Raw genomic sequence first — 7645 nt, forward strand, 5'->3', positions numbered from 1 at the left:
GGAGATCCTACGTTATGGCCAACAGATGTCAACAAATTTCCAAATTTGCTCGATTTTTGCATCCTTAAAAATATATCTCCTAGATATATACAGGTATGCTCATCACCTGACCTTTCTTCTGACCATTTTCCAAACATAGCAACAATAAACACAACAATTGTTGAGAATAGCCCTCCAAGCTCATTATGCAATAAATTGACAAACTGGGATCATTTTCGGGAGACATTTAGTACTGCTGCTACAGCCGTAACACCATTTGTAACGACCGACGATGTAGACGTTGCGATAAATTACCTAACGAATAATATAATAAATGCAGCTAGAGCTTCTACACCTAGTCCTAAAAGCAAGAATAACCACGAGTACCCTGAATACATTATAAGAAAAATCCAAGAAAAACGAAAGCTGAGAAGAATCTGGCAAAATAGCAGATTACCGGGTGACAAACAGAAATTAAATAAAGCAACGAGGATTCTAAGAAAAAAACTCACAAACTTTAAAAATGAAGGCCTACAGACCTTCCTAACAAAACTAAATCCCACAGCTAACAGTAACTATTCACTTTGGAAAGCAACCAGGCGATTCACACGTCCAATACAAGACATTCCGCCGATTCGACAACAACAAGGTTGATGGGCCAGAAGAACGATAGATCAAGCGAATCTCTTTGCCCTTCATCTGGCTGAAGTATTCAAATCTTCCCCATCTTCTGCATCTAACGAGGAAGAAGGGATCAAGAGTTTTCTCTTCTCGCCTTTTCAACTGTCACCACAAATCAGACCTTTTACCTCGACAGAGGTCAAAAAGGCAATCGCAGCTTACATGAATCCAAGAAAGACACCAGGCCTAGATCTAATCATCGGAAAGATGATTAAAAATTTGCCTAAGAAAAGAATCGCATCAATAGTTTCCATATTTAATGCCATTATACGTCTAGGATACTTTCCTACCACCTGGAAAACAGCTGTGATAACGCTCATTCATAAACCAGGGAAAGCAGCAAGTGAAGTTACGTAATACCGACCAATTAGTCTTTAATCCGCTCTGTCTAAGCTATTTGAAAAAATGAAAATTATTCGCCTCCACGCTGAGCTGGACTCTAAAGTTCTCCCTGATCATCAGTTCGGATTTCGAAAGAACCATGCAACAATTGAGCAAATTCAACGCATAACTAGAAAGATATTACAAGATCTAGAACGGAAAAAATACTGTTCATCGGTATTCCTGGACATTAGGCAAGCCATCGACTAAGTGTGGCACTCGGGACTGCTTTACAAACTAAAAAAAATACTATCATATCCTTTTTATCTGATTCTAAAGTCTTATCTCACAAACAGGAAATTTATAGTCAAATATCAAAACTAACTCACCACAGTCTATCCTATCTTATCCGGTGTTCTGCAAGGCAGTGTACTCGGGCCTTTACTGTACGCAATCTACACAGCAGATTTACCAACCCCTTACGAGATAACTACAGCTACATTTGCGGACGATACAGCTCTGTTAGCATCTGACAGCAATCCTCAAAATGGGACTGATGTCTTACAACGTCACCTACATATTCTAGAAAGATGGTGCCAAAAGTAGCACATAAATATAAACGAAAGTAAATCGGCGACTGTAACACACATTTACACTGCGTAAGCGCACATGTCCTCCAGTGGCCATTATTGGGGCAGAAATTTCAATGAAAGATTGACTAAATACTTGGGAATGATACTGGATAAGAGATTGACATGGAAACAACATATCCAATCAAAAACATACTAGTTGAAGGGTAAAGTAAGAGATATGTATTGGCTAATTGGAAGAAAATCTAAGTCAAGTCTCGAGAGCAAGCTTGCTATCTATAAAGCAATCCAAAAACCAGTATGGACCTATGGAATCCAATTCTGGGGTACTGCTGGTAACTCAAATATAGAAATCTTACATAGATTCCAATCAAAAATCTTGCGTTGCATCTTCAATGCCCCCTGGTACAAAAGCATTGAAAGAATCTATAAAGATCTAAGAATGCCCACAGTAAAGGAAGAAATTTCAAACTTCATCGAATGCTACAACATTCGTTTATCTAAACACCCGAATCCACTAGCAAATAATTTGCTGGAAATCTCGAATCTAACTCGTAGGTTGAAAAGATTCTACCCTTCTGATCTTGCAATAAGATTCACTTAACATCTAACGACGTTAATTAGTAAAAGTTACATACATTTACGCTAATCATTGAAATGTTTTCTATACTTACAGTTCATGTCAATGTATCACTTTATCTTATTTTACTCATAATTCTCGCTGAGAATTGATTGTAAATTCATATAATTATAATAATAAAAATAAAAAATATTTTAAAGGAATTTTTATACTAGCTTTATTTGAAAATTTATTATAGATTTTAACAATAATTAAATTAGATGGTAAGAAGAAGATTGCATTAGTATTACCCAGGATACGATTGAGATTTTCAACGAGTAGGAATAACTAGTGAGTAATGGAAATCTCATAAAAGAAACAAGATAAAGTTACTTCAAAAAAGTACTCTTTGTAACTCAAGAGATATTTATTTAAAATTTTTTTGGTTTAACCGCACTGTTCAATTATGCTTAAATATTTATTTATGTCATTAACTGCGATAATTATATGCTTTTACGTATGAAGCATTGTCATTGTACTTTTATTTAAAAGAAATCATTCACACGACATCTGATGACCTTTGAATTCTAATTGTTTTTTATATAAGAAATATATTTCCCTATAAACTATAAGGTTAACGATTTTAAGTACTTATTCTTTTATATTTTAAAGGAATTTTAATACTAGATTGATTGGAAAATTTTTTACAGATTTTAATAATAATTAAATTAGATTGTAAGAATAAGGTTACATTAGTATTATTCAGGAAACGTATTTGATTTTCAAAGAGTAAGAATAACTATTGGTTAATGGAAATCTCATAAAAGAAACAAGATAAAACAATTTCAACTTTAGTACTCTTTGTTTTGCGAGAGATTATTATTAAAAATGTTTTTGGTTTATCCGCACTGGTAAATTATACTTAAATATTTATTTATGCAATTAATTTAAATAATTTTATTATTATTATATTTATTTATTTTTATTTTTTATAATAATTTTTATTATTATTATTAATTTTTTTTTGTTACTATTTAATATTTCTTGTTTATTTTTTAATTAATGTTATTATTATTATGTTTGGAATAAGCATTCTAAAAGAACGGCGCAAACCTACAGTTGTCGCACTAGGAACACGCGTCGTTCCCGAGCGCCTTTTTTGACGCCTCGCCGTAACGCTGGTTTTTCCGGCAGCCGTTACCCGTTAGCCATTATAGTTAAAATTCTCAAACGGTTACGACGTGATCTTCAAGGACTCTCTGATACTTACTTGCGATCTCGTTCCGTTTCTTTGACCACCCAAGTGATTAATATAATTACTTAACGTCTACTCTCGGGATTAATATAAACTTAAATATTTTTAAATCGCCTCTCGCTAGACAAAACTTGTCGATCACCTATTTCTAACGAAATTTTCTAAAATTCTAACCAGCAATTGTACAGTGCTCAGCGTTCATCTCATTTTTATTTTATTTCCTCAACATTTGGTCCTTCGACCCTGATCGGGCATTTTTACAATTGCGCATTATACAAAGAAGTGTGAAGTGTTTGTAGTACAATTTTCTCGCTTTTTAAATTCGTGCATAGAGAAACTAGTGCAATCTCTCTTGCTTGCTCGTGTTAGTGCGCTGCGAGGCTAGTGCTATCTCTCTTTCTCGCTCGTGTTAGTGCGCTGCGTGGCTTGTGTCGTTCTCTCACTCTCTCGTGTTCGTACGCCGCGTATTATAGTCTCGTCTCTCTCACCTTCTCGCGTTCGTGCGCCGCGAGGAATAATGCCGTCTCTCTTGTGCTCTCACTTTCGTGCGCCGCGAGGTATAGTGCCATCTCTCACTCTCTCCCGCGCGTGTAGTGCGTGTGTACTATTCGGCATTGCCTGCCTGTTAGACCGCTCATAAGGAAATTGTCGTACCAGCTCATTCGATCTTTGATCATGCCTGTCATGCGCGATCAAGATGCAGCCCATAAGGGTCAACCGACTCAATACCGTTTCTCTCAGGATCGCAGAATCAGGTGACGGATCTACTCAGTGTCTCAACGAATTAAGGGGCAGTGACTCGAAGTCAGTCGCCGTCATAGCTCAGTAGTTAATTAGTATTACGCTTTCAGGTTAAAAATGAGCTCGTCGAGTCGATAAAGGACCTGCTGAGCAAAGCCACCGATCCAGCAGCTGACATGTCGGTGTCTGAAGTGACCATGATGCTGGTCCAGATCGAAGAGATGCACCAGGCTTTCCGTTGACAGCACACTTGGTTGGTTACTCACTTGCCCCCAGCTCATTTTGATCATACCTATTTAAACACAAAGGTCCATCTCACCGAAATCAAGTTGGTGATCAAGCTCAAGCGCGTATTAGGACGGCTCAAGGATCAGCTCACGCAGTCTACTCAGCCAACCGCTGCAACTGCAGTTGGATCTCGAACCAGCTCACGTCTAACCAAATTGACTGTGCCTAGTTTTAGCGGAGATATCTGCAAATGGCCAGACTTCAAGGCCATGTTCGTCTCAGTCATCTGAAATCGGTAAGATCTGAGTGACCTTGAGAAATTTCAATACCTCGAGGCTGCAATGCAGAGTGACGCTTCAGAGCTCATCATCAACCTTACGCCAGATCATTCATCGTACGCAGCAGCGTGGTCAATGCTAAACAATCGGATTGAGAACAAGCGGCTTATCATCAAGTCTCACATTGAAAGACTACTCAACCTCAAGCCAATGCAGAAGCGACAAGCCAGCTCACTCACTAAGCTGCTTAACATTATCAATGAGACAACTCAGGCTCTCAAGGATGCCAACACCGATGAGTGTCTCATGGTGACGCTCGTTAGTGGACTACTTGACCGCGACACACGTGAGAAATGGGAAAAAACGCTCACGTCCTCAGATGGTTTCTATTCACTTAGTCAGCTCACGGAGTTTTTCTTAGCCCGGGCTCGTACGTTGGAGAACATAGAGGAGAACGTGACTAAAGTGACTGCTCAGCTCAACGTTTCGAAGGCAACTGTGCTTAACCGCGTCAGTGCTCATCAGGCTTCTCAACAGTCCTGAGCTAACTCATCAAAGCCGGTCACCAAGACTACTCAACAGGCAGCTCAGTCAGCTCAGCCACGCTCAACTTATCCATGTTATTGTTGTGGGCAGGATAACTACATTGTGATGTGTCCGAAGCTGCGCGACTACTCTATCAGTCAGCGGTTAAGGGTTGTGAAGGAACGAAGCCTGTGCTGCAATTGCTTAGGCAGGCACAATGTGAGACATTGCAACAGCCGCAGGCATTGTAGAAACTGCAATGGCTTGCATCACACCATGCTCCATGGTGCCGATCTCGCTAGCCTCTTCGGCACACCGTCAGACCACACTCAGACAACTCCAGGGGTTCAGGCGACAGCTGGTCCTTCGGACCGGAATTTCCAACGGGCTCCGGTGATAGCTGATCCTAAGCCCTCAACCGCATGAAGATCAGGTCGGATCGTCGATATTTCCGATCCCACAGCGACGTGCTCATTCACGCAGTATAGTCATCTCACGTTGCTGGCAACCGCAACAGCCACAGTCTTCTCACCCACCACGTAATCTCAGGTACGCGTGCTCATTGATCCCGGGTCAGAAATCTCATTCATCAGCTAAGGTCTCACCAGACAACTGCATCTTAGCGGCGACATTTAACGCAGGACGTCTACGGAGTTGGAGGCAAAAGGTCATCTCAGACCAGCGATGTGGTCACTATCTATCTTCACTCCAGATACAGACCACTCTCGGTGAGAATACCGGCTCATGTGCTAAAGACGGTCATCAGCATCCTGCCGTGTGGCGAAATATCTCACGAGCCTGAATAACTCTATTTGAGAGGCTTAAACCTCGCTGACCCAGAGTTTCTCACTCCAAGAGCAGTAGACGTGATCATAGGGGCAGACTTTTACGGACAACTCATCAGGCCTAACATTATTCGGCATTCATCTAGAGACCCCATTGCTCAACTGTCCATCTTCGGGTGACTAACAATCGGCCCAACTCGTGCACCAGTCACGCTTGCAAGAAAGACACATCATAGCATCTCACAACCCACGAACTCCTAGTTGCAAGAATTACTCACAAAGTTTTGGGTTCAAGAGGAGGTTCCGACGGCAACTGACGTTCAACTCACACCAGAAGAACTAGAGTGTGAACACCATTTCAGGACGACTCATGCGAGAGACCTGACAGGGCGTTACATTGTCAGGATACCTCTCAACTCTTCTCCGAAACTCTTGGGCGACTCTCAACACACGGCTTACGTTAGTCTACAACGAACACTCACATGGTTTCGTAAGATCATCAGTATCAGCAACGGTACACTCAGTTCATGAGAGAGTACGAGGAGGCTTGTCACATGACCAAGCTCGACGACAACTCAACAGTCAGAAGACCACACTACTATCTGCCGCATCACGAAGTTCTCAAGCCAGACAGCTCAACAACTAAGCTTCGAGTGGTCTTCAACGGCTCAAGAAAAACTTCCACGGGCTACTCTCTCAATGATCTCATGCACGCTGGTCCAAATTTGATGCTTAACTTCTTTGATCTGCTCATTTGGATACGCAGCCGCAAGTACCTGTTCGTCACGGACATCACGAAGATGTATCGACAGATAAAGATACACTCCGACGATTGTGATCTCCAACGATTATTGTGGGTAGATTAGCAGCTCAATGAATCTCACTTCCAACTCACCACGGTTACATATGGAACCAAGTCAGCTCCGTTCTTGGCAGTAAGGACGCTTCTTCGAATTGTGGAAGATGAATGCTCAAATTACCTGCTTGCGGTTGAACCAATAACTGACGGTCGATACGTTGACGACATTTTCGGAGGAGCAGATTCAGTGGGAGAGCTGATTAAGACTGCTCATATACTCATACGTCTGTGCAACGCGAGCGGCTTCCTACTGGCTAAGTGGCATTCCACATCTAGCCACCTACTGGCAAAGCTTCCTTCTGAAAGTGGCAAGGACTCAGACATCTTATTTGACGGTTAAGACACCAAAATCCTGGAAATACTCTGGTTATCTCAGCTGGATACATTCAACTTCTCAGCCATCTCACCAACTAACTCCAACAGATTCTTCAAACGCCTCGTCTTATCTGAAGTATATTACTCATATATATACTCATATATATATAAGGTATATTCTATATGGTTCTTATAGGGATAATGTCTTGGAAATATAACTGCCTTGAGTTTCTGCAAATAAGAGATTCTCTCGATTATTTTATTAATATTATTCACACTAACCTACATTATCTGCATTGCGTTACATTGTAAAAATACAAATTAAACTTAAAACTACACGATGTACATTAGTTCTATGACCTGCAAATAAGAGAAACAACATTTACAGCTAATATTCACTCTTATTTTATTGTCTTATTACTAGCTACGCAATTTGAATTCTAACCGTCTCTGCTTAGCGAACTACTAACCGTTATTATATTTTCGGTCTCTTTGTTAACGTTTCCGAATCTTCTAAACCTAATACGCC

Source organism: Polistes fuscatus, unplaced genomic scaffold (assembly GCF_010416935.1).
Source record: "Polistes fuscatus isolate 324 unplaced genomic scaffold, CU_Pfus_HIC Scaffold43, whole genome shotgun sequence".
Lineage (NCBI taxonomy): Eukaryota > Metazoa > Arthropoda > Insecta > Hymenoptera > Vespidae > Polistes > Polistes fuscatus.